Below are 10,566 nucleotides of genomic sequence, written 5' to 3'. Positions count from 1 at the left end.
ACCCATCTCGTTATTAACAGCGGACGTGAAGCTTCTGGCTAAGGTGTTGTCAAACTGGCTGACTGGAGTTATATCTAACCTAATACATATGGACCAATCAGGGTTCATGGCCAATAGGTCGACAGCTGCTAATATCAGGAGATTATATCTCAATCTACAGTTGCCGCCTGACAACCCTGGCCGAAGGGTGATCGCTTCGCTAGATGCCCAGAAAGCATTCGATAGTGTTGAGTGGGGGTATCTGTGGAAAGTGTTGCAACATATGGGTTTTGGCCCACGGTTTGTAAAGTGGGTGCAGCTGTTGTATAATAGGCCTACTGCTAAAGTTAGAGTTAACGGTATGACCTCCTCAGCGTTTGAGTTGCATCGGGGAACGAGGCAGGGCTGCCCACTATCGCCGCTCCTATTTGCTATTGCAACAGAGCCTCTGGTGGCGGCCATTAGGAAATCAAAGGAGATCCATGGATTTAGGTATGGGCATTTAGAGGAGAAAATAGCTCTTTATGCTGATGATTTATTACTTTTCCTGGGGGGATCCGTCAGCCTCATTGGATCATGCCATGCAGATAATAGAGAAATTTGGAGAAGTTTCAGGACTGACCATTAATTGGTCTAAATCGAGCTTCTTTAAAGTGGATGGGGAAGTAACCTGGACAAATGATGATACTGGGGCTAACAAATTGAAGAGTGTGGACGAATTTAAATATCTAGGTATCCAGATATCTCTGCCAGTAGAAAAATACATACAGGTGAACTTATGGCCGCTTCTTAAAAAATTGAGAGCCAAAGTGGATGCCTGGAACAAGCTACATTTGTCAGTTGTTGGAAGGGTTAATTTACTAAAGATTGTAGTAATGCCTAAACTCCTATACATACTGCACAATGCCCCTGTTTGTATTTCAAAGAAAAGATTTAAAGGGATAAACTCGCTGTTTAGGGACCTGGTGTGGGGTAAAAAACAGCCTAGGGTGCGATTAGAGACTTTACAAAGGCCGAAAGATGAGGGGGGTCTAGCAATCCCAAATCCGGAATTGTATTATATAGCAGCGCAATGTCAACACCTCAGGGGCTGGTCTGATCGAGAGAAAGATGGGGGCATTAAAGAAGTGCTGGAATACATAGTGGGGAGAAGTCCATTGGTAATGGGACTAGAGGATGGTGCGGTAGGGATCTTCGGTGGAACGTCTCCTACAATGGCACTTAGAAACAAGACCTGGGATAGGCTGAAAAGGGTGAGAGGGGTGACCCGGTTAACTAAGTTTACACCTATCTGGCATAACAGTAATCTCCCGGAGATTCAGAAAATGGGGAATATTGAGGACTGGAGACGCAAGGGTGTAATATACATGCATCATATATTGGATGGAGGAATTCTGAAATCGTTCCCACAGTTACAGAGTGAGTTTCAGTTGCCGGCGTCCGGCTGGCTCCACTACAGTCAATTAAAACATGCGATTGCAGCCCAAGCGGCTAAAAAAAGTGTGGACATACAGACTGACCTGGTACTGGAGTATGTATGTAAGGGGGGAGGAAGCACTAAGGGGATCATTTCTGGTACATATAAAGATATACTACATACCTTTCTTTTAGACTACCCACTTAAGACTAAATCTAAATGGGAGGAGGAAGTTGGGCCGATAACGGAGGAGGTGTGGGAGAGTATCCTGGAGTATGTCCCTAAACTTTCCATGAGCGAACCGGCCAGACTATCTCACCTATACGTGATTCACCGGGTATATAGGTCTCCCTTACTGATGTTTAAAATGGGGTTGAAAAGGAATTTGGAGTGTCCAAGGTGTCAGGGATCTGACGCAGGTATTTTTCATATGATGTGGTCTTGTCCGAGACTGGTCTCCTTTTGGACTAAGGTTATCCACAAGATAGGAAGAACATATGGGTGTGTCCTTCCCAGGGAACCATTGATATGCATATTGGGATATGTTGAGGAGCTTGGGGTGGAAAATACTATGAAAATTGCCATTGCTAGGCTGCTGTATGCGGCAAGAAAGCTAATCGCCAGGTCCTGGATTAAAAAAGACCCCCCGACCAGGGGAGAGTACATTAAAAGGGTGAAATGTATTCTTCAGCTGGAACAGGGAGTGTATGAAAGAAGGGGGAATGTTAAAATGTTTGAGATGCTATGGTCTCCTTGGCTGCAATGTGAATAGGACGAGTGATGGACCAGTAAACTGATTTGGGACTGGGATAGCCGTCGGAGACCTCTGATGTGTGTTTTGTTTTATTTGTGTTACTAGTTGTTCCTCCTGCACAACGGGATGGTTGCTATACTGCAGTTGGAGGGTATTCTAAGTGTGTACTAAATGGGATGTAGTATCGGGGAGAAGTGGTGCTGCCGGGAATGGGGGAGGGGGCGGGAGGGGGAGTTAAAGGGGTAATAGATGTGATAATCTTATTTTGGATGCCGATTTGTTATTCTGTTGTATGTATTCTGTTTTAATGAAAAAGTATCTGATTTAAAAAAAAAGAATGTTGGCCCAGTCAAAATGGGGGATATATTGCAGACCAGAATTAATGGTGTGGATTTTCCATTTCTTTGAGGATGGAGTCAAAAGGGGATCAAATACTCGGGACAAAAGGACATTTGCAATCATACATGACTTGGCTATTATAGCTAAAAGGTGTATCTTAAGACACTGAATACAGAGGGAGGGTCCAGCTACAAAAGGAGGTTATTGGGGAATTACATACTCTTCTAAGGTTAGAGAAATTGGAAGCGGAAAGGGATAAGGATCAAAACACAGCCGCGTTCTTTGGGAGATGGAAAAACTTTATTGAAATTCACTTCACACGGGGAGAAATAAATAACTTGGTGACACCTTTCATGCACACGGAGTGGTATCTCCTGAACGAAATCCAGGGTAGCTTGGGTAAACTGAGGCTCACTTAGTGGGGGCCCGTGAGGAAGGAGGAGGCGAGACGTCAAGGAAGTATCAAGGATCGTCATTGATTTTGGAACTATTCAAGAATGACACAGGGGTTTAAGGGACTATATTTCATGCGGTTTATTTTGGCTTTCTAGTTCGGTTTCATTATATGTCATTTTGCATGGAAGAACACTTTGAACTAGCAAGAGGGGGTTTTGCCCCTCTTTTTTTCTTCTTTTATACCATACTCTGTCAATTGATTGTCCTTCTCTTGTAATCATACTCGTTTTGTTATGGTTTCTATAAAATTTGGAAAATCAATAAAAAATGTTTAGGGAAAAAAATCCCTGTATAGGGGTTAAAGGTTGCAGAGTTCTTCAGGTCCTGCTTTGTGAGCAGCTTTATACTAGCCTCCCTTTACAGCCAGTGTGAGTCTATGGCTCCAGGCAGGCGTTACAGTGACATAAAGGATGAAAATATAGGAATATGACGGACACGAACCAGTTGAAATCAATGGAGACTAATGAAATGTTGAAGCAAGTGAGAGCTACGTAGTGACAGCTGAAATAGGAAGATAAAAAAGGACTGACAATTATAGAGAACATATTATATATATTATATATATATGTATACATATATATATATATATAATTTATATTTAGTTCAAAAGTTTAGGGTCACTTAGATATTTCCTTATTTTTGAAAGAAAAGCACATTTTTTTTTCAATGAAGCTAACCTTAAATTAAACAGAAATACACTCTATACATTGTTAATGTGGTAAATGTAGCAAATGCAAACGTCTGGTTTTGACTGCAATATCTACATAGGTGTATAGAGGCCCATTTCCAACAACCACCACTCTAGTGTTCTAATGGTACATTGTGTTTGCTAACTGTGTTAGAAGGCTAATGGATGTTTAGAAATCCCTTGAAAACCCTTGTACAAGTATGTTAGCACAGCTGAAAACAGTTTTGCTTATTAGAGAAGCTATAAAACTGACCTTCCTTTGAGCAAGTTGAGAATCTAGAGCATTACATTTGTTGGTTCCGTTAAACTCTCAAAATGGCCAGAAAAAGAGAATGTTCATGTGAAACTCAACAGTCTATTCTTCTTGTTAGAAATTAAGGAGATTCCATGCGAGACATTGCCAAGAAACTGAAGATTTCCTACAATGGTATATACTACTCCCTTCCGAGTAGAGCACAAACAGGCTCTAATCAAAGTAGAAAGAGAAGAGGGAGGCCCCACTGCTGAACTGAGCAACAAGAGAAGTACATTAGAGTCTCTTATTTGAGAAATCAACGCCTCACAGGTCCTCAACTGGCAGCTTCTTTAAATAGTACCCGCAAAACGCCACTGTCAATGTCTACAGTGGAGAAGCGACTCTGGGATACTGGCCTTCAGGGAAGAGTGGCAAAGAAAAAGCCATATCTGAGACTGGCTAATAAAAGTAAAAGATTAATATGGGCAAAAAAACATAGACATTGGACAGAGGAAGATTGGAAAAAAGTGTTATGGACAGATGAGTCAAAGTTTGAGGTGCTTGCATCACACAGAAGAATATTTATGAGACACAGAACTACTGAAAAGATGCTGGAAGAGTGCTTACGCCATCTGTCAAGCATGGTGGAGGCAACGTGATGGTCTGGGCTTGCTTTGGTGCTGGTAAAGTGGGAGATTTCTACAATGTAAAAGGGATTTTGAATAAAGAAGGCTATCGCTTCATTTTGCAACGCCATACCCTGTGGACAGTGCTTGATTGGAGCCAGTTTCATCCTACAACAGGGCAATGACCCAAAGCACACCTCCAAATTATGCATAAACTATTTAGGGAAGAAGCAGGCAGCTGGTATTCTATCTGTAATGGAGTGGCCAGCCCAGTCTCCAGATCTCAGCTTTATTGAGCTGTTGTGGGAGCATCTTGGCTGTATGGTACGCAAAAAGTGCCCATCAAGCCAATCCAACTTGTGGGAGGGGCTACTGGAAGCATGGGGTGAAATATCTCCAGATTACCTCCGCAAATTAACAGCTAGAATGCCAAAAGGTCTGCAAAGTTGTAATTGCTGAAAAGGAGCATTCTTGATGAAAGCAAAGTTTGAAGGAGAAAATTATTATTTCAAGTAAAAATGATTATTTCTAACCTAGTCAATGTCTGGACTATATTTTCTATTCATTATGCAACTCATTTGATAAATAAAAGTATGATTTTTCATAGAAAAGACAAAATTGGGTGACTCCAAACTTTTAAACTGTAGTATATATAGAAGGTGAAGGTAACAGTAGTTCCAGTGGTGATAGGAGCCCTTGGAGGAGTTACCCCCAAAGTTGGAAACATGGCTGCAACAGATTCCAGGAGCAACATCTGAACTCTCTGTCAAAAAAAGCGCAGTACTGGGAACAACTAAGATCCTGTGCAGAACCCTCAAACTCCCAAGCCTCTGGTAGAGGACTCGACAATGAGGAAGGAAAAATAATCACCCACAGGGGGTGAGAAGGTAGTTTTTTTACACACACATATTTTTTGATGAGAAGTATTATTTGCAGATACAGGGAGTGAGTATGGGAGCCAAATGTTCACTATCTTTAGCAAATGTAACTATGTCAGTGTGGGAGGAGAGATATATTTTTCAATCCAACAATCCATTTAAACACAATATTTTTTGGCTGGGACGCTTTATTGATGATTTGGTTTTTGTTTGGAGGGGGAAGAAGGATTCTGCGTCTTCCTTTTTTTTCATATCTAAACAACAACAGTTTCAATCTTCAATTCACATGTTACATTAACGAGTCATCAATTATTTTTTTTAGATTTGACCTTCAATACAGATCCAAATCGGAAAAAGGTGTTGGCAGAACCCTATCGTAAACCCACTGCTTTGAACAGTATACTGATGGCAAATTCATGTTACGCCAGTCATGTTATCAGGAACATACCCACTGGTGAATTGATTCGAACTAAAAGAAATAGTACTGAAGAAAATACCTATTTGAAAGAATCTGAACAGTTGATAAAAAGATTAAAATCTAGGGGTTACCCAAACTGGTCTCTACAAAGAGCAAGAGGCATAGTGGATAAGTTAAATAGACAGGATTTGTTGGAATATAAAAATATCAAAGAAAAAAAAACAACGATCTGGGTATAGTCTTCAGTACTAAATTTAGTCTACAGTATCAACAAGTAGTCTCCATCATTAAAAAACATTTACCCATTCTGGAACAAAGTGGTGAATTGAAAGAAATACTTAAGAAATACTCAATTAGATTTGTTGCTAGAAGGGCTCCTACTATAGGATCCATGTTGATGGCAAGTTTATTCACTGATCCAGACAAAAAATTGAAACAAAATTGGATAAAAACTGTAGGTTGTTATGGCTGTGGTGCAAAAATCTGTAAGTGCTGCAAGTATATTGTTATAACAAAAACATTTTCTTCTATAAAAAATGGAAAAAAAAGTTTGAGATTTTTTCTTTTATTAACTGTAATGCAGAAAATGTAATATCTTATCGATTGCAATATTTGCAGACTTCAATACGTTGGTTGTACCCTTAATTCTTTGAAACAACGTATGAGAAAACATTTGCCTGACTCAGTGAATTTGCCCATTGCACATGAACAGAATCGAACGGCCAGTTCTTAATCAGAAAACAAGCAGAGGTCAAATGCAGATAGCGCAACGAGGTACATAAACAGCAGGCAGGAGACGTAGTCAGGAAACAAGCATTAGTCAGCACACAAAATCACAAAACAGAACTGGGCAGAACAGGAACCAGAAGTTCAGAACTATGTCTGGCAGTGGTCAGCAGACAGGAGGGGCCTAAAAAAGGGTGTGGTGTCTTCCCATTGGTTGTAGCTGAATGATGGTACTTCAGCTGTGAGACAACCACCACCTACAGTCAGCCAGTGGTACTGCAGATTTCAAGGTAACCCAGCCCAGTGGCAGTGCGGAACCTGCGGCCACCGGCGCCGCTGGCATCGACTCCTCTCACATCACCAGCACTATTTATGACAGGAACATGGTGTCACCTGGCGATCAGAGTACAAATTGCTGGAGCGGACTCCGGTGGCGACGTAACAGCCGTGTGCGACAATGATGCAAACCTGGGTGCGGCCCTTCGCCAGGGCAATGTGACACACGTGCCTTGTATGGCTCATGTGTTGAACCTGGTTGTCCAGAAATTTTTAAACCACTATCCCGGCCTACATGGCCTTCTGCAGAGGGTACGCTCGCTATGTGCTCACTTCCACCGTTCACACCTCGCAACTGAACAACTTGCATCGCTCCAGAAGTCTTTCGGTCTGCCTGTTCCTGTACCGCCTAAAATGCAATGTGCCGACACACAGGAATTTGAATCTGTACATGTTGCAGCATCTGTGGCAGCACCGGTGAGCCCTGCTGCAATACGTTATGACTATGCAATACGTTAGCCTGGGCTAACGAGATCCAGAGGTGCCCAGGAAGAAATGAAGTACGAACTGGCGATGGGCATGGAAGACTCCGTAAATGAGGGAGAGCTTGATTACATTTCTGTTGTGCGAGGTTGGGGGGAGAGGGCAGAGGAAGGAAGCATGATTCTCACCTCTCCGCCACCAAAACAGCAAGGACTTGGTCCTCCTGGATGCACAAGACACATGAGCGCCTTCTTGCTGCACTACCTACAACATGACCCTCTGATTGTCCTAATTCGAAGTAATGCTGACTACTGGGTTGCCACACTGTTAGATCGCCGGTGCAAGACAAAATTTGACAAAATAAGCCCTGCCATAGAAAGCAGCCCAGTTAATGCCACTGTGCTGCACTAGCTGGACTGATAGGACAGGAGCTGGTCGTAATCGTTCTGCGTTACCAATTGTGGTGGCGTCCTGCACCGACGCCCTATCCCTGCCTACCTCTGCCTAAAGCCATAATGGGTTCAACACATGGAGGTGTTCTCTATCTGAGCATAATAGAAGACTGCGCACCTCCTTGTTGTCTCCAGCCCTTTTTCTAACCTGGGTCCGCCCCAACCCAGGGTGGACCACAATGCCCCTCCATGAGCCAAAAGCAGAGTTCCACGTCATCAGTAACATAACCAGCAGCCTATCCGTAACCGCCACTTCAATGATGACCTCATGGCAGCCACGCCCCAAACACCTCACCAGTCATCGTCTGACGAACAATGATGAGGTGCCAAATCATAGGGGCGGGCCTCAGAGAGCCAGTCCGGAGTGGCCACTTCATCTGGACACCTGATGCCCTCTGGACTATCATAAACTGACACCTCACGGACATGGCCAGTCAGTTCCTTAATGGACCTAGCCTCTGATGCACTAAGTGCCTGAGCATGCTCATTAACCTGAAAACAGTCTCAGAAAACAGACTATCAGCTTCTGCATGCTCTGTAGGCCCAACACAGGACTTAGACACGGCATGGAGTCCAAGTACCTGTGCAAAGAGCCTTTTCTTACTAAGTGTGGGAGCATGCTCAGTAGCACTAACTGAGGACTTAGCCTCAGGAATGGCACAGTCATGCTGAGCATGCTCACTAGGCGAAACACTGTACTTAGGCTGTGTCTGGGGTAAATAAGCACACGCATGCGCACTAGCCGTCTTTCCACACTTAGACGTGGATGAGGAAGCAGCCAGCTGGATGACCCGTGGCATGGACAAAAATGGCAGCTGACGCCTTGGTGCAACTGGAACCACAGCAGGCTGCTTGTATCTACGGTGGCACCGATTCGTAACACCAACTACCAGCCAAAATAAGAGGTGTACTTCTTCCCGTGGATAATCTGATATGATCCCTTTTTTCAGGGACACGACCATCGCTACCAAATGTAGATGAGGCACCAAAAGAGCAGGTGCTTCAATGAATCTCAAGTGCTCCATCAAGTGGCCTCTCCTCCACCTCAACTTCAATATCCCAAATACTGCATTCCGCTGTGGGGTCAACCCAATCACACTTGCTTCCTAACAGCTCTCAAGTTTCCACCAGCCCTGCTGAGTATGGGGTAACAGAGATGGTTTAGTCTGCAGAGCTGTTCAGTCACACTATAGCCTGGGAATCAGAGGTCTGCTCCAAAGCTGCAGTGAGTCTAGACACGGAAATAATCTGCACTGATGCCCAGAAGCTTTGTGAGTCGGATCCGGGCCCCGATGAAGAAGGTGCTGAGCATAATGTACACCCTCATTCCCAAGCTGTAAATCCTCCTGGTGGAGACAATGGGGAACATGCTGAGGAGACTCAGATACCTCATTGGAACGACAACTTTACTATTCGGTCAGGGCAGGAAGAGGTTGGCTCGGAGGAGTCAGGACAAGGGGAGTGAAAACACACAGGGTGATGATGAGGTTGGAGACCCCACTTACTGTCAAACCAAAGTCAGCCAGTCGATGAGGTGAGCAGAGGAGGTGGAGGAGGATGCTGCTGACGATGAGGTTACGTTGCGTCTTCCTGGACAGAGACAAAGTGCTGGAAGCACGTCAACAACTGAATCCTCAGCCACAACTCTGCCTCTGAGCAAAAGTCGTGGTGGCTCTGCAGGTCGTATGGGTTGTAAGCCTTGCCTAGCCTGGGGCTTTTTTACATCGCAAAAGATCACCCAAGGCATGTCATCTGTAAGATTTGTCACCAATCTCTAAGTAGAAACCAAAAACTCACTACTTTGAGTACATCGTCCATGAACTCTCACATGGATATGAAATGACAGCGTGAGGGTGTATTGATGAGCTTTAACCACTGTGAATGCAACATGCTTATTTGCCGTTCATTGCATGCATTGTTGCAGACTACCCACAAGGGGCTGCTGTTTTTTTGCATCTGACTTTGACTGTTTGGTCACTATAGCAATAGCAAAATGGTGTTCGGCTGTAGACTTGCAGAGTGGAGGAGGTGCTGTCTGTGAAGTGAAGGAAAAGCTAAATGTGTGTGTTATAGCAAGGAGCCACCGCGGAAACACTTTGGTGAATTGTGAAGGGACTCGTGTTGGAATTTGGTGAGAAGGCCCGTAACGCCTGTGAGCAGTATCCTGTGCCGGAGACCGACATTCTTCCGGTGCTGTCTATACTGCTATCCGGGAGAGGATCGTAAACTCTGTATTGATGGCAAGTGGACACCACAGTACCCGGGTACGGTTTGCTGGGACCAGACAGTAATGCGTGCACGCAACACTTTGTTTTCTTAGCAAAACATATATCTGTTCTGCTTAGGCCGACTATATAGACAATAAGACTTGATGCCTCTGCTCTGTCAAATTGTCACTTACAGTTAAAATCATAGAGGGACAGTGACACATGTTTGCATTGACTGTTCCTTTTAAGATTTCCAGGACTGTGTTGCTGAGCTGTGTGGTTTGCCTTCACACTGTTATCATCTGCCTTATCTGTGCGGCTTTAGCTAACAAGGGTATTCGGGGGGGGTAATGGGTTTTGTCTATGTTTAGGTAGATAAGTTGTAAGGTCTTGTGATGCGACACTGGTAAGTAGTGTTCGCACACACGCACACACACACACACACACACACACACGCACACACACATTTACTCCTGCTACGCAGAGGGATTACCAGGTATTAGGCAACTGTTTAGACAGTCCCTTGGTTAGGCAAACGTTGGTGAGCATGGGGTATAAATCGCCATTACGAGTGTCGCAGCATAGGGGTGTAGGCTTTTGGAATTGTGAATAGATTGTTCTATTCTTTCAGT

Source organism: Anomaloglossus baeobatrachus, chromosome 5 (genome assembly GCF_048569485.1).
Source record: "Anomaloglossus baeobatrachus isolate aAnoBae1 chromosome 5, aAnoBae1.hap1, whole genome shotgun sequence".
NCBI classification, from domain to species: domain Eukaryota; kingdom Metazoa; phylum Chordata; class Amphibia; order Anura; family Aromobatidae; genus Anomaloglossus; species Anomaloglossus baeobatrachus.
This window is presented reverse-complemented; position numbering follows the sequence as displayed.